The sequence below is a fragment of the Heloderma suspectum genome, chromosome 2, assembly GCF_057233095.1.
Source record: "Heloderma suspectum isolate Gila_16-S chromosome 2, 16-S_ref, whole genome shotgun sequence".
Taxonomy (NCBI): Eukaryota; Metazoa; Chordata; class Lepidosauria; order Squamata; family Helodermatidae; genus Heloderma; species Heloderma suspectum.
Window position 1 is genome coordinate 210,883,848 of NC_139459.1, and position 25,822 is coordinate 210,909,669.

Below are 25,822 nucleotides of genomic sequence, written 5' to 3' on the forward strand. Positions count from 1 at the left end.
GCGCCAGCCACTTTTTACAGTCAGCATGGCACTTCAGAGAGCAGCAGCAGCTGTTTGAAGGTTGGCTGTGGTATATAATGGTGAGTGGAAGGCACTCTGTATATGGTTGGAGGCCTTCTCTTCTACTTTTGTTGTGTTGCACGGAAGAGTTCTGGAATTAAAAAAATAGAATTGGCATAGGAAGCTGTCCTATACCCAGCCATCCGTCTTTCTAATGGAGTCCTTCCCAGCCTTACGTGGGGATTATTTAAACCCGGGCCCTTGGGCATGCAAAACATGTGCTGAGCCAAGCCCTGGTGAGCTCTAGTTCACCTTAGGCCTGACCCTCAGTATTTGTTCCATCCCTGGAACAATATTTATTTCACCCAAATCGCATTTCATGTTTGGGTACACAGCATTGGGTGCCGTATGGTGCTGTACCCAAACATTAGCTTTTATGCCCCTAAAATTCACAACAGTCTATTACGAGCATGTTATACAAACCCTTCTGGAAACCAGGCCATATTATTATAAGACAACTTCCTTTATCTGCTCCTCATTTTAATATATCTCATTTCTTTTCCTTTGGTCTTTGAGCTCAGCACTCACTTGTGTTGATTCCTTTTGACAAAACAACAATAAAAAGAAATCCGCCAAAGAACTAACAAATGACAGATTCCACTTTAAAGCAAGAGAATTAAATCCCTGCTTTAATTTTACCTACTTGCAATATCTGTTTATTTGACAGTATTTTCATATTGCCAGCTGTGGGAGTTATGCTTGTAGCTGCCAGAGATCAATTTTTGTTAAATTGATGTTAAAATTACCTCTGGTTTTAAAATATAAGCAAGTATTAACTGAACAGCTGTTACAGACATAGCATCAACTTCATTTATGATTTATTGGATTTTTCCAAATACCTTTTTAAAAATATCATTTATTTTACTTGAATTAAACTTTTCTGTTTGTCTTCCAAACCAATAGCCAACCACTTCAATGAGATTGGCCCTATGCTATTTAAATTAACTACACTTATGGGGATTGTTTTAAAATGAACTGGTACTTTTCAGCACACTAATGCATTTGGGGGGGCGGTTTTGCAGGCGAGGTTTGAATAATGACAGCTGTCAGCTGTCTATGACTCTCTCCACCAACCAAGTAGTTCTTTATCCTTCAGAAAGGTATGTCCCCTGGGTGTTTTGGATAAAGGATCCTGTATTGCATTTCATGTAACAACTTCTACGGATTAACAATAATGTGAATACACTTTTTAATACTGCCCTGTTGTTTAAACATGTGTTATCAATTCACGATTAGGCCAGAATTTGGCATTGCTTCACTTAGCCTGCTCAGTTCAGGATTCACTATCCTGTAATACCAATTATTTAAAACACATTTCAACTTATGTTCAGGGGGCAATCAGGGGCTGGGGCTGTTAAAAAAGAAAGGGAACCCACCTTAATAAATTCAGAGTTTCTCTTCATGTGGCTCGCTTTCTTCCTGGGCAGAGTTGGCCGTCCCATGCAGCAGGGTGAAACCCACACTTCAGAGGGTGGATCAGGAGGAGAGGTGAATTGCACCACTCCCCCGACTCTGCCCACACTAGGAGGGCCCGCTGCTGCCTCTAGCGGGTGCTCCAGAGAGCCCTGCCAGGTACACACCCACTCACTAGAGCAGGAGAGGGGGCCTGGAGGGGCCTTCTGGAGGAGCCGCCCACTCAACCATGCTAGTAGGTGCTCCAGAAAATCCTGCCAGTCCCACTCTCCTGCTGTGGCAAATGCCACAGTGAAAGGGTGGCTGCCAGAGCTCTCCAGAGCAGCCACCCACCCACCCACCCTCTGTTTCTCTCTCAGAAAAACAAAGGACAGAAGGCTGCTCCCCTGGGACATCCCACAGTACCTGGCTCTGAAGAAGGACCCCCTTACAGCCAGGCATTTGGGCCTTGCTGGGTCTCTAAAGAGCTGCTGCGCCAGCCACTTTTTATAGTCAGCATGGCACTTCAGAGAGCAGCAGCAGCAGCAATGGGCAAGGGGGGGGGATGCAGTGAGGGGGATGCAGGGTGCAGGTGGGGGGAAATGTGGCGGGGCAGGGGAGGTTTGCATATGCTCTCCCATCTCAGGTGGCGGTTGAGCTTGCACCAGCCCTGTTCTTGGGATATATGGCAGGATAGTGTTATCTATGACACAGAGAGGTGATCAATGTTCAAAAATGTTACAGCTCAACTTCAGTGAGTTTTTCAGTTTCATCCCTTTGTTTTGGAATGGAACGTTCCAAATGTAAAATGTAATAAATACACACAACTTTAAACCCACGGTCTTGGTATATCAGCATCCAGGACCACAGATTTCCTTTTAAGAACACACACCATGCTAACAAAAGCTGCTTAACAATGGGAAAGAGCTATTAATTAAGATCCGCTCTGAACTCATCTTCTCCTTCATGCTTTTGTCTTGGCTTTCTGGCATTTGCTGCTCCTTGGGAAATGTAAAGGAAGGTCCTATTCTATTTTTGAACTCTTGGTTGAAATGCCATGTCATGACATCAGTTGTGGGTCCACCAAACTATTAATTGCTCCCTGCCTCAACCAGGGCCTGAGCTTGCTTTTTTAAGTGGCAATGCGCTTGCTGAACATCACTGTGGTCATAAACCAAAGCGATCACATGTGACCTCAGTAAGGGAAGCCTTTGACTTTTACAAGGGAGAAGAAATGAGTTTTCTGTGGCTTTTTAAGAGCTGGTCCAGCAGGCTGAGTGTACTGAACTGCAATGCAACTGCAAGTCCATTCAGTGACAGGCCTGGGTAGATGGGCTTATTGAATTTTTTTTTGCACAGCTTCTGATTTACAATTCATAACCTGAATTATATTATGAGTTCAGCCCTGCTGGGGTCAGTGTGTAATTTAGATGGAGGAAATATTTGCAGAGCTTTCAATTCCCTTGACATCTGAATGAGCAAAATGGATTCCTTCCCCGGAGCATTGATACCAACCATACAAAGCAGAGTGGGGTGGGGCACGGATTCTAGAGAGAGTTAAAACACTGTGCTGAAAGGGGATATTGATAGTCACAAAGTGAAAAGAAAAGCCCATACTAGCCAGAATCCCATGCAAGTAACACTCTTGGTGTCTTGTAACATGTTTGTCTTAGGGCCATATAATACAGTTACAGGAAACTACATGCATGTGCAATATACACAGGTGCTTTAAAATACAGGTTTATTATTTCCCTTGCATATGATCTTTTTTTACAGTATGCACAGCATATACAGTTTGTTGGAGGGAGCAGGGATATGGCAACTGATCATCCGCTTGTTAATTTATGTGGATTTAAAATTGCCTTTATTTAACTTATATGCAGAGTACATCATGAGAAACGCTGGGTTGGATGAATCACAGGTCGGAATTAAGATTGCTGGGAGAATTATCAACAACCTCCGATATGCAGACGATACCACCCTAATGGCAGAAAGCGAAGAGGGTCTAAAGAGCCTCTTGTTGAGGGTGAAAGAGGAGAGTGCAAAAGCTGGTTTGAAACTCAACATTAAAAAAAACTAAGATCATGGCATCTGGCCTCATCACTTCCTGGCATATAGAAGGGGAAGAAATGGAAGCAGTGACAGATTTTACTTTCTTGGGCTCCAAGATCACCGCAGACGGTGACTGTAGCCATGAAATTAAAAGACGCTTGCTCCTTGGGAGGAAAGCTATGGCAAACCTAGACAGCATAGTCAGAAGCAGAGACATCACCTTGCCGACAAAGGTCCGTCTAATCAAAGCTATGGTTTTCCCAGTAGTAATGTATGGCTGTGAGAGCTGGACTATAAGGAAGGCTGAGCGCCGAAGAATTGATGCTTTCGAACTGTGGTGCTGGAGAAGACTCTTACGAGTCCCCTGGACTGCAAGGAGGTCAAATCAGTCAATCCTAGAGGAAATCAACCCTGAGTGCTCATTGGAAGGACAGATACTGAAGCTGAAGCTCCAATATTTTGGCCACCTAATGCAAAGAGAAAACTCCCTGGAAAAGACCCTGATGCTGGGAAAGACTGAAGGCAAAAGGAGAAGGGGACGACAGAGGATGAGATGGCTAGATAGCATCACCGATGCAATGAATATGAACTTGAGCACACTCCGGGAGAGAGCGCAGGACAGGAAGGCCTGGCGTGCTATGGTCCATGGGGTCACGAAGAGTCGGACACGACTGAACGACTGAACAACAACAACAAAATTGCCTTTTGCTAGCATAAGGGCTGACTCTTAAAAAAAAGAAAATGGCCAGGCAGCTCAACTAAACAGCATGTGTCTGTTTAAATCTAGTCAGGAGGTGATCCTACCTGTTATGGAAATGGCATTCAAGACATTTTCTGAGGGAACCTACAAAAAAAATTCTTTTAAAGAAAGGAATATTTCTGTCTTCCTAATACAGCTTTGGGGATATAAATAAATTTTAGAGACACCAGCTCTAGATTTCTCAACCATTAAAGTGACATTCCCTGTTCATCCCTCAGGGCAACATACTTTCCAAATGGCAGCCACAAGAATTACATGTTGTTGTTACAGATTGTTTGGGGATACCCTCTTGTGAAAGACCTAGTGTTATAAAGTTTGCAGGCGAGAGAATATATCACTCTTAGGAAGGAGGGGCTTCCTAAGAGTATTTCTTTTTTTGCCAATCCCCTGTATTGGGGAGGGGGGAGGACTGAAAAAAAAATTTGGCTAAGACTCCACTGTACATGCTGGCAAAAGCTTCACCTGATCAATTTTCTTCTTGCCTTATAGCTGCTAAAGGCACAGGAGCCTGCTAGGAAAAAATATGGGATGACTCTACACAAGTGATTATTGCATGCTCATGATTGGTCACTTGCAGAAGTTTGCAGGTCCTTTACATGGTGTCATCAACCTCTAGGATGTCTCCTGCACATTTCCCCCTTTATCGCACTTTCAAAAAGATCAGAGATAAGCTAATAATAAAAGTTAATGGCGCCATATTGGCAGTGTGTAATGCCAGCATAGCACTATGAACTTGCCGAGGAAGGACTTTCCTCAATCCAAACCACGTGTCTGCCATGCAAATGCTTGAGCAAAATGCCTCCCTGCAACAAAGGGAGACAGATCTGATTCCCCAACCCATCAAGCTCAGAATCAATTATTTCTGTTGATTCAGAGCACCCCATTAAATTCAGTGAGGCTTACTCCCAAGTAAGTGTGCCTAGGATTGCAGATTTACAGCATAATCTTACATCTACTCAGAAGTAAGTTGTAGCTTTCTTGGGGCTGCAAGGAAACAGTACAGCATAAGTTAAGTGATGAAAACAAGACTCCCCCCGCCCCTCCTTAGTACACATGCCAGGGAGGGATGCAGGCACTCCTTCGATTCAAACCACAAGTCTGCCATGTAAAGGAGCCCATCCTAATCCCACAAAGAACCCAAAAGCAGAAAGCCCCAGTAAAGATGCGGGGGTTTTGCTTAATGTAGAGATACCCAAAGATATCCGAATTCTTGAAGTCTAATTGTGTATCTTTTGCACCCGTCAGGGGATCTTGGGGTTCTAGTAAAAAAAACCAAAGTAGATTCCACATGCCTGAAGTTTACCCACCCCTGGGGCTCCTTCACACTGAGCTTTTATCCTGCAATTGATATTGCTCCTTCATGGAAGTTTGCGGGCTCTTTACAGGACACCGTGATCATTCAAGACGTCTCCTGCACTAAATGCCCTTTGTTCCGTTTTTAAATAGATCGCAGATAATGAGCCATCAAACTACCCCGTTGTGTTCTGCTTCAGTTTCCTCCATGAAAAGAGTAAAAGTGGCAAGTAGAGGAGTGAGATAAATGAAAGATAATGGCAGACTCAGATATGGGGAGAAAGGGGGAGGGGGGGAAGGAAGCACATGAAAAAGGGAGTCGTGATCCTGCATTTAAAATGAAAGCAGAAAGCCCCATTTTAAATGCAGGATTTTAGGCTGGTGTAGAGATGCCCCTGGTCTGTGGAAACTACTGAACAGCTTCCAACAAACCTATCAAATTAGCAGAACACATTTGTTTGTTTTGCATACAAGTTTTATTGAAGTTGTACTTCATTCTGGAGCTTTTTCTTGAATGGCCCAGGCCTGTCCAACTTCCTTGGGATCCAGAACTTATGATTTGGGTGGTGTGTGCTGAATCTGGAAAGTTTAAACATTCTGATATTTTGGGAGTGAGTTGCATGGTAACAAAAGAAACTACAAATATATAGGTGAAGGAATTATTTGTGCATCCTTTTGTGACCCCTTTCTCCATTACTCTCTTAGATTATAGTTTGTTACTGCAGGGACTTGCCTTTTTTCCCTTCCTTTCTCCATTTTGGTGCAGCATTAGCATACATTTAAGTGGATCATCATTATCATAATCATCGTCATCGTTACAGCAACAAGAACAAGACTAAATGCCAACATTTGCATTCTGGGCTATATAAAAATGCAAATTTTAGCTCTCTGTGTTTGTGTGCCTTAGAAGGACAGGCAATTTCCAATAATGGGGTAAAAACAAATCCAGTGGGTTCACTAAACTGTTTCTTCTCCAGGCTTGGGCACTTGCATATGCGTTAAATATGCTAGTGAAGTCAGCTTGACGTCAATAACCACTTGTTGTAGGAGGAAAGGGGCGAGCTGGATTCACCCCTCAGCCCTCCCCAATACAGGTGACAGGCAATGTCAAAGCTGACATCACTGACCGATCATTCAACACAGCATGTAGGATGAAGGATCTCAGTTCAGCAAGAGAAATAGTGCCCAGAGCACTGAGCGATGGATGCAGGGATCCAGCAAATGGCAACAACTTCCAGAAGAGGATTTGCCATGGCGTAGATTGTTTCAGCCTGAGGATTACCCTTGCTAGCTTGCGACATCAGTCAACTGCATTTTTGTCATGTTTATTTAAAATCTACTGCAGCAATTGGATAGTTTCTCCTTGCTAATGTGAAGAGCACATAACTTCCAAGGAAGCCATCTCTGCAGTTTACTCAGGAGGGAGTGAAAGTACAATGTAGCCTATTTAATCAAGGAGCTGCATCTGGAGAGGGCTTCTGAAGTGGCTTTGACTCAGACGTAATCATAGGGATGGAATGATAGATGTTCAGCATTTATTTGTTTTCTTAAAGAGCACCATGGATGTGTCCCTGGGGAAGACAAGAGGTCAGACCTTTTATGTGAAAACCACAGTGGAACTAATCATGTATGTACACACTCATCCTGGATTTGTTTTGCTGTCAAATGAAGTACTGAGCATCAGAAGGACAGCACAAAGCATTGCCAGACCCTGTGCTGGTGTCTTATCACCAGCATAAAACACAAAAGTCAACCTGCATTGATTTGGCCTAGCAATCCCAATGCTTGCACCAGTGCTTCCTCCGCTCCCCCCACCCTCAGCCCTTTTCTCCACTGGCACCACTGTAGTTTCAGCTTATTCAGAATGATAGCTGCAACTGCCTACTTAGACCTCTTTAATACATTTTCTCACTGTGTGTACAGGTTGGTGTACTTCATGTCCTCAATTGCTCATGAAATGGGCATTAACAAAAAATTAACATGCGTATGAAATCTAAATATGAAAATTTACAATTATCTCAGCAATCCTTACAACAACGCTGTAAAGTAGGCTTGTATTATCACTAGGGATGGTGGAGAATTCCACCACGGACCCCAATGAGACCGGATTCCAAAGAATCCAGTCTCTGGAGTCCATGGCGGAATGGGGCACTCACCTCCGCCTCCCTCCGGAATCTGTCCAGGCCGGCTCCTCCATGCAGCAGTCCTGCTGATCCAGCCACCGGGTCCGCATTGCTGGCGATACGGCCGGCCGCCATTGCCATGCTGTATCGCTGGGCTAACTCCGGATGCAAATGGCATCCGCTATGCCATTTGCGGCCGTAAAGCTGTTAGATTAATCTAAATGCAGCTGTAAATGGTAGTGGACGCCATTTGCAGCTGGAGTTAGCCCAGTGATATGGCATAGCAATGGCGGCCAGCTGTATCGCCAGCGATGCGGACCTGGCAGCCAGTTCCGTGGGATTGTTGCAGAGAGGAGCCGGCCTGGACGGATTCCAGGGGGAGGGACGGATCGCCTCCTCCCAAGGGCGGATTCCCACCCGGACCAGTAGGTAGGGAATCCGCCCATCCCTAATTATCACATTTTGCAAGTGCAGGAAGAGGTGGAGGGCTGATGCTAAGAGAGACCTGCTTAAGGCCACCTAATGAGTAATAGGTTCATGTCTGAGGTAATATCTGAAGGAGGAACTTTCCAGTACAGTTCATTCTCCTAACCACTTAACCACTTGTGTATAGGGTGGCCACTTTTGAATCGCCAAAAAAGAGGACAAAAAATTATACCAATTTGCATATGCAAATGTACATGTACAGATGCAAATTTACACATAATTATTATAATTTCAGTAGAAATACAATACATCTCATCAAAGTGTGGCAGACTGTGACCAGGTGCCCTGTGTGCCTTGCTCAGTCTGCTGTCCAGGGTACCATCAACGTGGCACCGCTTTCAACCTTTGTTCCGCTGTAGCTGTGCAGTAGTACGGCTGCGAATTAACTTCTGCTGCAGTACACAGTCCGATTTACTGTGGACCTCTCCAAGGACAAAATCCGCTGTGCCGTGACACACAGCTGTGAATGCGGAGTAAACTGTGGCAGTTTCCAGTTGCACTGCAGCATATTTTTAAAACTTTTTTTTAAATGCTTAGCTGCGCAGCAATGTGTGTGTTAGAGGTTCTTTTGTGTCTGCCCATTTCTCATTCAATAAAATGTGGGTAGGTTGCTCCTCCATTACTTTGCCAACTGTTTGTACACAATCACACCAGAGATCCTCCAGCCCCGCACTTTCGCGATGGTTCACACATGCAAAGGGGTGTGCCCAGGAGAGAGGTGTGCACCCACCCATCATTCCAAAATGGATCCCTCTGAGGTCAGGCTTTTGTCCAACATTCCACAGCGCTGCAGTTGTGCCCCCTTTTCCTCACTTCCCAAGATATGAGCTCATAGGAATCGATGTTCCTGTGGTTGGAGCAAAGCTGGTCCTGGGCCTTCTGCTCCCCCTGCACATCTAGTAGGTCCGGTATCTTGAAGTGTTTCCATGAAACCCCCCTGCCCTTGGCCACTGACTCCAAAGCAGCCATTGCGAAGATACAAAGCCGCAAAGGTGTGGTTCAAGAAACGAGCACGTTTCTTCGTGCTGCTGCAACTGCGCAGCTGTGAGGGAATGAGGAGGACGGGATGACTACAGTAGCAAAAGGGTGTCACACAGCGATGCCGCAATCACTAGGCACACCACCACACGCCTACCACAAAATGCAAAGTTGGTTGGTTCGGCGAAGAGGCAGACAGCTGGGCAAACGCAGGAATCCTGCAGTAAACAAAAAAGTGGAGTAAAACGCCTCTGCGGAAATCTGCACTTTCAGGATAAAAACTACAGTATGGCTGTGAAGTTGCGACTGTGTCATGTGTCCTGAAGGACCTCGAATTGCAGCAGGCCCAGGAGCCCTGGGTGCTCCTGATGGCCAACTTCAAGGCCCGGCTTTCCCTCCTGATGGTTCTCGAGCTTTAAAACTGGACTTGAACTGACAGCCCTTCCAAACAGAGGACACCTTCAGAACAGAGGACAGTCACCTGGCAGCCCTTCAAATGGAAGACTCCCCTCTGTAAAACAGGGCATATGGCCACCCCAAATCGGAAAGTTTTTGCTTCAAATCTTACTTCAGCAGAAACTTACTCAGTGGCCTTAGACAAACCATCCACTCTGCTTCCACTCCCCACCTGTAATGTGGGGACAAGAATACTGGCCAGCCATACAGGGTTGTTGTAAGGATCAGAGCAACAAGGTAACGCGCACAAAGTGTTTGGAATGTCCCATCAGAAAGTACTATATAAATGCTAATTGTTTTTAATTACATATTATGCTGCCTTAGCTCTGCCTCATCCTCTTATTTGCTAAATGCAAATTTAAATACGAGCAAGTTTGTCTGTGTCCCTAAGTCAGCTGCTGGCAGACAAAGGTCTCTCTGTACAGGGATGTGCATAAAACAGGATCAAACCAACATGAGTCACTTCTTTCCACAATGATACTCATTGCAATCTAATATCTTAGCCTGATACAGACACAAGGGGTGGAAGACCACAACATCAGGGTTGGCACCAGATTTGAGGGAGCCTTAGGCACCCTCTGAGTACCCCCCCCCAAGCCCCATGATCACCCTAGTGGGGATCCTGCCGGCTTGCCAGGTGTTGGAAGGCTGGGCACTGCCTCAGGAGGCAGAAGTGGGCACAGGAGGCAGCAGGCAGCCCAGTGCTGAAAAGAGAAGCATCAGCAAATCAGCTGCAGCAGCTGCCGCCATCTTAATTTCCCCACAATGCCTCTGGGTCCTGTCTGTCTGTCTGCTTCTCTCCGGAGCACTGGACAATCAAAAAAGGGACCAGCACCAATGACAGCAGAATGGGCCTCAGCATTTGCCCCACCATGCCAAGTGCTGACGCTGGTCCTTCCCCTCCATATAAATACAAACATAAGGCAATCGAGCATAAAAATAGGTGCCACTGATTTTTCTAACACCTCCCTTTATTTTCTTTACTTTTTATTTCCTAAACAGCTCCAGGCACCTTGCGTTTATCAGCCTTGATCCCTAGTCCTCCGAGCATGGAATCCTAATTACCGGGTTTCCTTGGTCTCTCTCTATGTCTCTTCTCTCGCCCGACTTGAAATTATTTTTTGAGGCAGCTGGCGGCAAGGGAGTGCAGCTGCTGCTAACTTATCCAAATGATTTATCTTAAGATTCATACAGAATTCATTGTGTGGGGAGCCTGGGCCTGTTGGTGTTTAATATTCATGTGAATTGGGAAGCTGCGTTAATCACAGGGTCCGATCATTTGTACAGCCCCTTAATTGTGCTTGCGGAAAGTTGTGTCCAACCTATTCCTCCCAGTCTTGCGTGCTCAGTTCCCTGGGCTATTTACAGCACAGTCCGTGTATATATTTTACAATGATTGTAGATTCATTCCATCGAGAGCCTAAGTAACATGGCTGGAGCAGGTGGTCTGTTTGAAACAACACATCAGTGCCCGATAACAGGGAATACAGCATTGTGCACAATGTTGTCTGTTAAAATGCAATGTATTTGTGGTCGTGTTAACAAAAGGCAAATTGCCATGATGCAGGGACTGATCTTAGCTTCCTGAGGGCTTGTCTGTACTATGTGTTTACTAGGGATATATGCTGTACAGTGCCTATTGCCATCACAACTATTATTCACATTTTAAAGATGAAGAACTGAGGCTGAGAGATAGGGACTTACCAACAGCTTTCCATAGATAAGACAGATGATATCCCCCCCCCCCAGCATGCCCCTGAAAGCTGAGGATGATTCGTAAAAGGTCTTGATGCTCATGTTGTGCACATCTATTCCATTTCACCACTAGCGTTTGTTTATTTATTTTTAATTTATATTCCACCTTTCTACCAGGAATTGGCACTTAAGGTGGATAACAACAACAGTAAACAGGTTTTTCATGTGTGTGTATGTGGCGGGGGGGGGGCAGTTAACTGTCTCAAAAACCTGCAAATCCTGTTTGAACAGAAGTTATCATGGAATAAATGAAATGTGTATGTGTGATACACTCAAGTAGGGATGTCAGAGAAATCCACAACAGAACCAAATGAGTTCGGATTTTCATGAATCCAATCCATGGATTCTGCAGCAGATCAGCTTTCCCCCTGTCGCGCAGATTCCGCAGGCTTGCAGACTGATTATCTAACTTTCCCAAATTTTGTCATAGAAACGTATGCCAATTTTTTTTTTTTAATGGCTAAAATGTATATTTCCCCATAGGCTAAAGTGCGAAAATAAGCAGGGGGGGGGGGATTTGCACATTTTTGTAAGTGTGAAATTGTGTAATTGCACAATTTGTGCCACTGTAATTGCACAATTTGTGCCACTTTATCTGTGCCACTGATAAAGCAGGATTTTTCATCCAAACGGATATGTACCATTTGTTATTCGCACAGAGAACATTTGTTATTGGGTGGATGAAAAATAGCTCCAAAAATATATCTAGCTGGCTTCAGTATCCCAATGATGGAATGCTAAAGTTTCCTTGGATGATTTGTTCTTGTCTTCTCCTTAACAACAGGAAAAACTAACTACTTCTGTCGCTATTAGTGTAACTATGTATGTATGTACATACCTCCCTGCCCACCTCTTCTCAGGATGTATAGATCTTTCCATTCTTTCCAGTAGCCACTGTTTCTAAAATTCCTATTTGTCTTGCCTGGTCTCTTTTGGATTGTTTCCAGCTCATCCACTTCCTTCTCAAAGCATGGACCCTGCAACTGTTGTCAAGATGAGGCCTAGCTGGTGCCGAGTACAGCAGATCTATTACCTTCTGTCTGTTACCTCCCATGACTTCATTAGCTGCATCTGCTTTCCTGCTAGGAAGGAAGGCCAGGAGAGGCAGCCCCATGCCGTGCGTATTGACATGTTAGTTTATCCATGCGTAAGGACAGCTGTGCTGTGATCCGATCAGCGGCTCACTTGGTAGTTTTCCACTCCACTAGTCCACTTGTACAAAAGGCAAAGCAAGCCAACCTGCAACTCTGCCAAATCCCACAGTTGTATTACAGACATGGAGCCTCCTCAGAACTGTGACAAAAGGCAAACGCAGCAGGTAGGAAGTCACTCACTGCACCTCTTTGCCCCTGTGCAATCAAAGCAAATGGTGAACAAATGCCAATTTGTGAGTGATCCGGGCCTGTTGAACAGATTTCGCTACAACCTCCTGACCATGCTTTTGTACCAGGCTTGGTACATACTGCAGAAGCTCATTTAGAATTTTGACTTCGCTGGTCAGCTACAGTCAAGTGTAGCCATGTGCTCTCTTAGAGGACAGTCCTCTATTTGAAGGACTGCCAGAGGACTGTCCTCTATTTTGAAGGTGTCTTCTGTTTGGAAGGGCTGTCAGTCCAAGTCCAGTTTTAAAGATAAAGAACCATCAGGAAGGAGAGCTGGGCCTTGAAGTTGCCCATCAACAGGGCAACGTCAATCTCCTGTCTCCTGGACAGCAGATTGAGCAAGGAACACTGGGCACGTGGTCACAGTCTTCCCCACTATGATGAGACGTACTGTATTCCTGTTTAAATTACTGTAATTTCTACATTTGCATCTATACATATACATTAGCTGCTTATGCAATATTTATGCAAATTCATGTCACCTATTGTCCTCTGTTTGGGGTGATGCTTTTGTCTTCTTGCGGGGGGGGAGCAGTGATTCATAAGTAGCCAACCTCGCCAATGGACCTACATGTTCCATAACAAGAACTCGTACAATGTATTAATTAATAGCTTCCAGGAATGCAACAATCATATTCATGGATTCTCAGCAAGACATCCTCTCTGATATTGAAAACAGCTTGGGCCTTGCTGCTATTGGAGATCAACTCAGTGTTTCTTTTTTTCAACTCTGCGAGTGTGTGTTTGTATAGGGGGTCTACCCAAATGTATTTGCACTTTGATTTGAAAACAGTGCTGTTTTCTCCACTGCAGAGAAGAATTCTACTTTTAAACTTATTTCTCAGTGCATTTTACAGCAGAAGTCTTGTCATGAATTATACAGAGAGAGTGAATTAAGTCGGTCATTTGCTCAGTCTTGTAATGCACAAGTTAAGAAGATTCTGATAAAATGAACAAGCAGTGGGCTTAGAAAGAAAGGGCTGTGCTTGTATATAGCTAAATTAATCTGTGGAACTCAAGTGTCCGTGGGACATTCCAAAGGCCAATAATATAATCATACTGAGAAATGAACAGGCCATCTCTTGTGCTCCGGCCTCCCATGCTTTGATCCTCTTGCCTTAGTACAGAAAGAATGCTGATAGGATTATCCACTCACCTATATTATTTACCATCACTGGCATGGGAAGCATAAAGAGTGATCAATGATCCATCTAACTCAGTATCATATGTACAGAGCAGTACTGGCCTTCCAGGTCTTGGCTAAACCTGCTGCCTGAGATCCTTTAACTTGAAATGTCAACGATCTAACCTGCAATCTTATACACAGAAGCCTCTCCCTTCCCTTTCCCCAACATAAATTCAACAGAACTACTTTTATCTATATCCAAGCAAGGGAATATCTTTGCTGGAAATATACATTGATCTTCTGCCACTTTAACAGTCATGGCTTCCCTCTAAGGATTCTAAAACTTGTATGTTGATGAAATGCTGAGAATTCCCCGTAAGAGAATTCTCCTAACCCACCTCCTTCCTAAGATAGTCACTTGCACATCACCCAAAAAGAGGAAATGCATCACCAAAAAAGTGGGGGGAAAGGACATGGATTTGCATATATTTGCATATGTTGATTTATAAACAGATGAAAATCTGGAAATAATTACTATAATTTAAACAGAAATACAGTTCATCTCACCACAGTGGAGAAGACTGTGACCATGTGACTTATGTGCCTGCCTGCTCAGTCCGCTATCCAGGTGCTAACAACTGTTGATAGGCAATTCCAAGGCCCCTGCTCTCCCTGCTTAGGAGTTTTTATATCTAAACTGGACTTGACCCAAACCCCCCTTCAAATAGAGGACACCTGCAAAATAGAGGACTGCTCTCTGCCAGAACTTCAAATATAGGACTGTGAAGTAGGATACAAAGATATATGAGCAGCCTATTTACAAATAAAACGGCCATTCCCAGTATTCCCAAGGGAAAGAGGAAAAGAATATGCCTATTGGGTGCTAACAGAAGAGGGACATTCAGCTGCATTTCTATGCTGGGTGCATAGGAGGGGTGTTACCTCCACTAGCAGCCCATTTGGTTCCTAGGTTGGCCACAAATGAAGGCACGGGGTGCTCCATCCTTCCTCTGCCAGTCAGCTCACTCACCAGCATGCAATTCCTGGTCATCTATGGTCACCTATGCAATTCCTGGTCACCTACTTAAATGCAAGGCTGATTAAACTAGCTTAAGTCTGTAGCATAGATGTACTAGTGTCCCTGGTGCACCACAGCTACCCACTTTCATCTTAGAAATAGAAATATGCATTCCTTGATACAAACACTGGTTGTAAACCTCAAACATACAGTCGGAATAGAATAGAATAACACCAGTTATTTATGCCACCAGTGTGTGTGTGTGTGTGTGATTATGGCACACAGAATCTGGCAAAGAATTACAGCTTTAATTTTTTTTTAAAGCAAAAAAATGAGTTTCTGGCCCACATTGTTTCAGAGGAAAGTCTGAAAAATTGCCAGCATTGTGTGCCAGAGGCAGAGCTGAAAAACATCTGGAGCACCTGATAGTATGAGGATTTTTTTATCTTATATTATTTCAGTATTTTCTATTATGGGGGGTGGGGAGGCAGAAATCTCATGTTGAAAGCTGGGTGGCATCCAGATGAAGGTACCTTCAACCATACAGTGTGCTGAATTTTGATTACAAACAAGATGACAGCTCTTCAACCTGCCTTGCTGGCACTGCCTAGCAGGACAGTGCCAGCAAGGTGGTCTGAAAGGCTGCTGGGGCAGCTCAAGAATGGCTTTTGTCATGTATGTACCTATCACTATGTTTCTTCAAAAAGTGTTGGGCCCTCAGCACAGGTCAGGTTGAAAAAGTTTCCATGTGTAGCAGATTGCTGGCTTTGAGAAGATGAGATAGCAGCAAGCCATAAAGCAGAGATGCTGTTGAATTACAGTCCCATTGCAAGGAGAGTTCATGGATTTTCAGTGGCCAAGGAGGTAAACTCATCTTCAGAGGCCTTTATAGGTAGTTATCAAGGCTATGAATGCCTAAACCAGATATACAGGGAATCAGGACCAACACATCTTTCATTTTAAAAGGAGACCTAAGCATTTCTTATTTACCAGCATGTCCATCATTTTCCAACCAAAGCCTCTTCCAGCTATAATGGATCTTTTATTATGAAACTCTTCACATGCATTTGGAATGTGTATAGACTGAATGCATGGAAAGGGAGGGGGATTACACCCACTGTCACCACCTGTAACTTCCATACATTGATCAGCTCTGTGCACACAGAACATAAGAAGAGCCATGCTGGATCAAACCAAGGATCATCTAACCCAGCATTCAGTTCACACAGTGGCCAATCAGCTGCCCACAGGAAACCCAGAAACAGGGCAGGAGAGCAAAAGCACCCTCCTGCTCGTACATCACCATCAGGACTAGCAGGCATTGATAGCCTTATCCTCCATGAATTTGTCTCGGATCATAACAGAATAAGGAGCTGGTCAACACATAGACCAGCCTTCACATCAACCCTGACCATTGGCTATGCTGGCTGGGGCTGATGTGAATTGTAATCTAAAAGATCTGGAGGGAACCAGGTTGGGGAAGGCTGACACAAAGTTTGAGGATGAGAGCAGCAATTGTAATCCTGTTTCCATTCTACATATTCAGTCTAAACACATTATGAACATGTATAAAAGCTCTAGGGCCTATGCTTTGCACCTCTTTCCTGAGCCAAGCATCGCTTGCCCATGGGGAATCTGAACAAGCCAGTGTTCCGTGATAGCATCTAGATCTGGAGTTAAAGACAATCATGTCAATGCAGCCCAGTCTGTTTAACTGTGCCATGGAGCTCCTTCTGATCAGTAGCTTGGAGCATAATTAAAGATGAGCGGTGAGAGAGCCCATTAATCTCTTAAATGATATGCTGGAGGAAATGCAAGAAGGGTAAGCTTCAGTCCTGTGCATGCTTACTTGGGAATATGTCCAAATGACCTCTCTGAGATTTATTTCCAAGTAAAGATGGCAAGTAAAGAATTAATCTGTTTGGCTAGGATAGATAGATACTCAGATGTGGTACTCATCACCCTGTATGAAATTCCAGTCTCACCCTATACCTGATTATTATTCCATCCCCATGCTGAGGCAGCTGGCTGGTAGAGAACTAGTCAGACAGGCAGTGACAGGTAGCACCAGCCGCAGCAAGAATGGCAGACTGAATCCCAGCAGGGGGCATGGAGAGAGGCATGGAGCAGGCACGAAAGCTGACTATGTGGGAGTTCTGTTTCTAACTCCTTCAATCAAATGGAGGCCTACAAGCTTTTGTGGCAAGTCAAGGACAACCTTTCACTTCCTCTTGGCTTCCACCACATCATTCTAGCTTTGACAGAGGAAAAAAACCAACTATCCAGCCATATGCCACATTCACTTGGCAGCTTCTGCAACTCCCTCTTAGTTCCTCCACCAACCCACTGGACTCCACCACCTACTATAGCAGAAAGCTAAAGTTCCAGTTGCTACAGCAAACAAGAGAAAGCCAGTCAAGCAGAGGTACTGGGCAAGAGGCACAGCATCCTCCCCCCCCCCGCCGCCCCCCAATGCTCTGGAGCTTTTAAAACAAGGCTGCAAAACCTCTGTCAACCCAAGAGCCAAGTGCCATTCAGATAAGCTCCCAGGGGCCATATTACAATGGTGTGTGGGGCCAAAGGCAAAAGGGGTGTGGCCAAACAACCAAAAATCCCAACTTGTTTTAACTTAAAGCACTTACTACCAGTAACTAAGCCATATAAAAGGCATTGCAACCTTCTAAATTGGGGGGGGGGGGAGCTGCACAAAAGCCAGAAAACCATAAATCAGTGTTTGAAGGAAAGGGGTGGGGCCAGAAGAGGTGGGGCATTCTGTGGAACCATGGAGGGCTAGATTTGGACTCTCAGAGGGCCGTTCTGGCCCCCAGGCCTGAGGTTCTGCACCCCTGTTATAAAACAAGCATTATCTCCAGGTTGACACATTGCAGCTCTCTAACAAAGCTTTGGGGAAACAACCATTGTTTCCTTTTTCTTTCTCCATAAAATTCGAGGCTCTACATTGACTAGCTGTCTTGTAGTACAATCCCAAACCGAAAAGGTTTCTTATTTATGGAGCATCTCATCTTAAATCAGAATCTCTTTTTTCCCCCTGTGCAGCACTGTAGTGTAATTGTCCTAATTAGGTAGGCTTATTTTGATGAGGGTTTAAAAATAATAATCAGGTTGAAATTGACATTTGCTTCACCCTGCCTCTTCCTACAGAAGCATCAATGTAACTTAATCTGAAAATGATGCATAAAGGAGAGAAATTACCATAATATTCCCTTGCCAAACTACAACAAATCTGGCTCCATTTTTGTTTGATATGTCAAGCTGCAGGGGGATAGAGAGCCAGCAAGAAGCTTACAAAGCTTGCAGTTTTATTCTGGTTTGCCCAAGTTTATAACCCACTATGTGCATAGGCTACTTTTGATGCTTACCTAAGCGGGCATCCATTTTGAGAGGCATACACATATTAGAGCAGTAATGGAGAAAGATGGATGTTCTTCGGATTTAGCATTGATTGTTCTTTTCTTCCGAGGAAAGCTCAGCAAGCAGTTCAAGAATTACATTAAGGGGTATAGGCTAACTAGCAAAATAGATCTGAATATATCAGTTTCAATGCATACATATGAGTGTGTGTGTGTGTGTGTGTGCATGAATGAAAATACAGGGTTTTAAGAAGTATACATAAGCTTCAACACAAGCAGACCAAATATCCAAATAAGCATCCATTCAATTGTTGAAACTGTTGTAAAGTCTTCAGTCTATTGCATTATAAGAGGAGGGTCTTTATCCTTTCAAGGTTGTAATATCAGTTGTTTAGCTGTCAGAAGGACACGAAGAATCCATTTTCACTGACCCTGATTTAACTTCCAGGAAGCAGATAGATAATTTAAAACAGCATGTACATTAGTAAATATTAAGGAGTGTTCCAATACAAAATTTATCTAAAAAATGACCTCCTCCCCAAAAGAGGCAAATACTGGGCATTGCCAAAACATGCTTAAAAGAAGCATTCGCTGCATTGTACCTCCAACAATTAGCCAACTTAGACAAACCCTTATTAAAGAAATGTTGTGGCATCCAATAGACATGAAACAAACGTTTTTGCTGAGTAAGACAAAACCTGAGATCCATAGATGCATCAGATACAGATACCAAGGCAACGATTAGGCAAAATGGGACAATCCAGTTCCCTATTCCATTCCTGCTTAAGACCCTGTATATCACATTTATTCACCAATAATAAGTATTTACAGACAAGGATCTTAGGTCAATTTGCCTGATAGGCCTCAATAAGCGCTTCAAATAACACTGAAGCTGTAAACGCGGCAGGGCCAAACCTAGATACTAACAAATATTGCAATGTGAATATTGCCATTCAGCCATAGCTGGCAAATCATATTTACACGTAAAATAGAGAATTACAAAAACTCAGCAGCAGCACGCACCAGTTGATCCAAGGTAAAAATCGCCTTATCCATCCATAACCACCACAAAAACATTTTCTTACCCATGTTTAACACTGGGTTTCCACATAGCATTAATTTTCCATGAGAAAATGGATCAAAATGTAATTGACGTGACATCTCTACTAGCCGTAGCTGTGGGAGGAGCCCTAACTGTTCTGGTATGCGAAATGCCCACTGAAGGGTGGTGGGAACATGTATGGCGTAGTGTACTTCTGGTTGTTCATTCCGTATGACCACATTCATTGTTGACCTTTTGTTTCTAGATCGGTTAAGCATAATAGTCTTTGCCCCTTTCCATAGTGCTAAGCATGTAAATAAGTATGAGATGAAAATGGGAATTGGAGTAATAGCTGCTAAGATTACCAAGGTGCTTATGGCTCCAGAAAGCAGAGGAAAGCATTGTCATTTTCTGGTGCCGTTCCTAGGTCAGCCTTCCCCAACCTGGTGCCCTCCAGATGTTTTGCACTACAACTCCCAGCGTTCTTGATCATTGGCCATGCCAGCTTGGAGCTGATGGGAGCAGATGTCCAAAGCATCTGGACGGCACCAGGTGGGGGAGACTGTCCAAGGAGAAGGGACATCTGGGGGCTCTATCCTAGTAAAATGTTGCAAAACAGTCTCTTACCTTCTCTCTTTTCTCAGCATTTTCACAGTAGTTCTCACCATGATGGCAAAGTGGTTCAAGAAAGACAGATTCACAGATCTATGGGACAACAGATGTTTCTAGCCCATTAACTCTGGCCCGGTATCATCCAGCAACTGGATGAGGCATGTTTGCATTTTCTTTTACGGAGCATCAGCAGCAGCTGTTTTTCCCTGGCTATGCATGGGGACAGCTGGTGCAGACTAGACTTTATGCCTGTAGTTAGCTTTGCTTCTGTTTGTTTTGAGGGGATTTATTCAGACAAGTGAGTACTTCTTTACTAAGATACTCACTTTGCCTGCAATGTTCCCCAGAGTGCCAGTGACTGAATCTGGGACCTTCTACATGCAAAGCATGTGTTCTATTAACGGTGAGCAAATCTACTCACAAGTAGAAGTGCTGCAAGGCAGTGGTGCAGGCAGGGCAGCCCTTTGGGGTGGAAGTGTATGTCCTCACTCCAAAAGTGAAATATCAGTCAGCTGTGCAATGCAGTGGCTAGGAAGGCTCATGGCTTCTAGGCTGGATCAGCAGAAGTATATTGCTCAGATCACGAGAAGCAATGGGACTGCTCTACTCTGCTTTGGTCAGGCCTCATCTGAAGTACTGAGTCCAGTTCTGGGCACTGCGATTTAAGAAGGATCTTGACAAGTTGGAGCGTGTCTGAAGTAGGGCGACAAAGAGAACCCACTGTGGCTTATCTTTTATAGCAGGAGTGGAGAAACATACTGGCTTTGCCCCCACCCCCCGAAGCCTCCAAGAGGCCAGATGATGTCACGGGATGGAGCCACATCATCGGGTCTCCGGCTAAAGTACCTGCTGGAATTCTTCCAGTCTGCACTTTGGCTGGGGAGCTGGTTTCATTTGTCCTTCACTTTCCATGCATGGGGAAGGCAAAGTGTGAGAGCCAGTGTGGTGTAGTGGCAAGAGTGTTGGACTAGGAACCGGGAGATCCGGGTTCTAGTCCCCACTCGGCCATGGGCTGACTTTGGGCCAGTCACAGACTCTCAGCCCAACCCACCTCACAGGGTTGTTGTTGTGAGGATAAAATGGAGAGGAGGAGGATAATGTAAACTGCCTTGGGTTCCTTGCAAGAGGAAAAAAAGGCAGGGTATAAATGCAATCAATCAAATCAATCAATCAAAGGAAGAGCAAAGTGCACTTGGATAGTGCTTGCAAAGTTTCTGCAAGTATGCAACCAGCTTCGCTTGTCCTCAGCCACCTGAGTGTGCAGCACTTAGTGCACTGCGCCCCCCTCCAAATTGACAGGGGGCACAACACACTAAATATGCAGAATTCACTTGTAAGGGGAATTCCTCTCCCTGCCTCCTCCCCAAACCTCCAGTAGCCAGCAGGTCTGATTAGGCCCATGGGCCAGAGGTTCCTCATCTCTGTTAAATAGCAAGGTTCTTAGACCCAAAGACATCTTTGTTGTACTTTGTTCCTAAGATCTGCATTTCTAGTATTCATTTGCTTGTTAGTGAACATTTGTATATTATTATTATTATTATTATTATTATTTTATTTATTATTATTTATTACATTTATATCCCGCCTTTTTTCCTCCTCAAGGAACCCAAGGCAGCATACATAATCCTCCTTCTCCTCCACTTTATCCTCACAACAACAACCCTGTGAGGTGGGTTGGGCTGAGAGTCTGTGACTGGCCCAACGTCACCCAGTGAGCTTCCATGGCCGAGTGGGGACTAGAACCTGGATCTCCCGACTCCCAGTCCAACAGTCTAGCCACTACACCACACTGTCTCGCTTGAGTATAAAGCTCAAGTTGCTTATCAAAGTGAGTTGAGGAGCTTTTGCAACCAGTCCATGGTTTGATGTAGCAGCTCAGCTCTTGCAATGCACATCTGTTTGTCTCTTAAGTACCATTGTTTAGAAAGCTCAGTGAAAAACCTAAATATTTGGTAGCATGTGTTCATTTCCCTGTCCAGTCTGAGTTGTTGTGCTTTTCCTGTTTGCAGTCCTCAAGTCCTGCCAAGGTACCCTATTGATTCTACTTTGGCTTATACTCTCATGCCCTATTCCTATTCATAACCACCAGTTCTACTCCCATCGCAAAAATGTCCAGTAATTAGTATCTTGGAATTCCATCACAGCACACTTTCCCTAAACGGAATACAGGTACAGTCCATCGCTCCATGTATCAAAGGCCTGTCAGCCAGCAGCACCTGCAAGATTCTAATGGCAGACCTGCTCAGTGCTACCCCAGGAATTCAGAATTTGGAAACTGGGGTGGGGAGTGAGGCACTGCTATTTCCTGTCTTCCGTGATTAACAGAAGCCATTGAGCCTCATGAACCAGCACTGAACTCTCAGATATGTGATCCCAGCAGCTCCTGAGGTTCTGGAGACATCTGTCTCCTGTTATGAAGGCCACTTGTTAAGACAGGCTTTTGTTTACACAGCCAATAAATATAAAGGCAGATGTCTCTGAAGATAAATAACCCAGGAGATGGCAATCCATCCAAGCCCAACCTGCATTATTAGTCAAAGGTAAATGCAATAGTGAGCCAATATGAAGGGAGCAGGTGGTTTTGTACTCCATTGCCCATTCCGAGCAGAGTCTGAAGGACAATGAAGTGTGATATTGTGCCGCTCAGTGTAGCAATCAGCAGCGAAAACACAGCATAAAGCGCTTCGATCCTACTTTAGCCCATCAGGCTCTAACGAAGATAAAGCTGTTCAATTTCCCAGCCCTGCTGCAGGTAGGGAAACAGCAAGAATTACTGCAACAGGCTACAGATCTAGGATGGATCCTGCTTTGCTTAGCGGCGAGATGCCTGGCTTTGCTAAGGGACAAGCAGGAAAGGCAACAAGGGAGCTGTATGTGCTCAGTGGCTATTGGCTTTGGAAGGAGGGAGAACTCAATCCATGTGCACATAGTTACACTGATAGGCTCAAGCACACATCGCAACACATGCACATATTCATGTAATGCATTCCTCCAGCACATATTGCTCTACGAATGGACTATGTGCACCAATATCCTTATATATACCATGTGCAACCACGTGCAGATGTGGACATAGCCATGACACCTACACAGCCACAATTGGGCATGCACGCATTCCTCTGCACACATCTAGTATCTGTGCCATGCTAAACATTTTAAGCATTACATAAACCAGGGGATGGAATACAGTTTGGGGGAGGAGGGTTGATATGAAGTGGATGTGTGAACTAGTTCATGAACATGTGAGAGCAGCTTCACTTGGCTACAAGGGATTCTCAAGGGACTGGAGAAGACAAGTATGTGGAGTGTGTTCTCCTCCTGCACTGGAGTCTGAGGGCCAAAACAGACATAACTTGCAATCTGTGTCTAGCAAATACATCTGTTTTGTTTTTATTCTAGAGTAGATGCAGGGCCCCCAATTTGGACTGGAACCCTAGTGTGCATGCAGGGGATTTTTAAGATCTGGATTGGGGGGCCCTCAGCCTACTCTAGAGTAAAATGAACAAAAGACATGGATGCTAGAGACAGATTTCAAGTCACTTCTGTTTTGGACCTCAGAATGACATAGAGGCCAAATAGGATACTGTTAAGTCTCTCTGTGTTTTCTGCACTGGGCTGAATGTGCTCCTTCTGCATTTCCTGCCCAGCAACATTTATGCTTTTAAACATGGGAGAGGGAAAACCCCCAGTAAGAAACTCAGCAGGCCTTTGGGTGCTTTGGAAAGCTTCCTACCCCATTCCCAGTTTCTTAATCTCCCCAAGCCCAGAACCACATGAACATAGTCAACAGACAACTGAACTTCCTTTTATCTTTTGGGTTTCAGAAGGGAAATCCCACAACCTGGCTCAAAGCAGCTTCTCCAGAGGGAGAGCGATCCAGGCTCTGAAGAGCCTTTGTAACTCAAGCACACTAACGAAATGCAATTAAAACATAGTTCACTTAATCTTTCTCTCTTTTTTCTCTCTTGCTCTCTCCTGAATTAAATAAGAGCTTTGCTGGCGATCACTGACAGAGCCAACGTCTGCTTCAATGACTTCACACCTCAAGTGCACCTGGCCCAGTCCTCAGTAGAATACACTGAATTCCTATGTTGTGAAAGGCGCTTTGGCTCCCCTCCTGTCCCATCCCATCCCCGTCACCACCACCCCACTGACTCATGTCCCTGCAACATTCGCCATGGCTCAAACATTAACTGTTGAGGATCCCCCTCCACTCCTGACCAGAGATTTCCACAGCCCCCAGAATTCAGAGGGTATTGAAAAGATCTTTGCCATCGCCCCCACTCCCCCAAGAACTTGTATTTATACTGCTTTTCCCTAATCAACAAGGGCCATCTTAAACTGTAAGGCCCAATTTCATTGATATACTTGACTTCATACCATTCCCATAAGCGCGTGCGTGCTCTCTCTCTCTCTCTCTAAAACAAACTATATAAAATAAACAAACTATTAAAATATGAGTCTCTCTTCTCAGATTCGGCCAGAGCTAGTATGTAAAAATCATCCTCCCTGTCTCCCTTACAAGCCTTCTGATTCTAACAGCACTGCCTAACAACCCAAAAGGCATCCATTTTGTTCTGAAAAATCTTCTCTCCCTCTTATAACTGTCTAGGTAACAAGGAAGGTTCCCATTCTCAGTGATTTGCCATGCCAACTCAAAGTCTTTATCTCTGCGTGTTTATGTCCTTGGCTCAGCATCCTGTCTCTGTTCTTCTCAAGGCTTCATCTTCATATATATGGCTTTGGCAGGCAGAATTCACCAGCAGCCCAAGATGGCTCCTTGCTCTTATTTCCATTAAACTGCCTATCTCTTTAATAGAAAATCAGTGATAGATACCACGAAACCCTTGGGCCTTCAGCCCAGAGAATCAACCTCTTAGACACAAAGTACAATATTGCTCATTTCATGAGCTCTCTGAAACCCTCAGGCCAGCCATATTGACTCCCTCATGCTCCTGGTTTTCTTACAAGCACTGTCTCTCTAAATTCACCCTGTGCACTCACATCGGTGATAACATATGGATGCTACACCAACAACAAGAAATAATATAACTAGGTTTCATTTTGTCCTCCATCCACACACGCCTCAGCTGGGCATCCATCTTAGAAAACAGCTTGAGCCTCAGAGCATGCTCAGTCAGTCTCGACTTTTCTAAATAAATGAATTTGCCTTTTGCCCACCAGGTAGCAACAACATGAACATAGATAAGAGGAACAACTGCAGAATCAGCAGGCCTCAAACACAACTGTTCTTTAATTCACCACACCCAGAAGTAACGATTTAGCAGAAGCTCCGCCCACTGATGCTACTCCCAGCCCTACAGGAGCTGCCAAGGTTCAAAAACAATGACTGACCCACAGTACCCCACCGCACACACACCCCAGGATACATAACACCGGCGGTGTCATACCTCAGTCCTGGGAGTCAAATCCAGATCACCTCAGCTCCTAATCTGGCCCTCCAGGGTTTTCCAGATGGCCACTCCCCCTTCGCATCATAGAATAGTAGTGTTGGAAGGGGCCTACGAGGCCATCGAGTCCAACCCCCTGCTCAATGGAGGAATCCAAGTCAGAGCATCCCTGGCAGATGGCTGTCCAGCCTCGTCTTGAAGGCCTCCAGTGTGGGGGAGCCCACCACCTCCCTAGGTCATTGGTTCCATTGTTGTATTGCTCTAACAGTCAGGAAGTTTTTCCTGATGTTCAGCCGGAATCTGGCTTCCTGTCACTTGAGCCCATTATTCCCCGTCCTGCACTCTGGGACAACCGAGAAGAGATCCTGGCCTTCCTCTCTGACAGCTTTTCAAGTACTTGAAGAGCGCTATCCTATCTCCCCTCAGTCTTCTCTTCTCAAGGCTGAACATGCCCATCACCAGACAGTTCCCACTTCTTTTTTTATCTGACGGCTGATTGTTTGGT

General features: G+C 44.7%; 1 long non-coding RNA gene across 1 annotated transcript in view; it reads right to left on the reverse strand.

Moving 5' to 3' along the window:
- LOC146353889 (uncharacterized) overlaps positions 1-25,356 on the reverse strand; it is a 53,825-nt gene extending 28,469 nt beyond the window's left edge. Inside the window, exon 1 of the long non-coding RNA XR_014787409.1 lies at positions 25,318-25,356. This is a non-coding gene — a long non-coding RNA (uncharacterized LOC146353889). The remainder of the gene's footprint in view (positions 1-25,317) is intronic.
- Between the last annotated feature and the right edge of the window lie 466 nt (positions 25,357-25,822).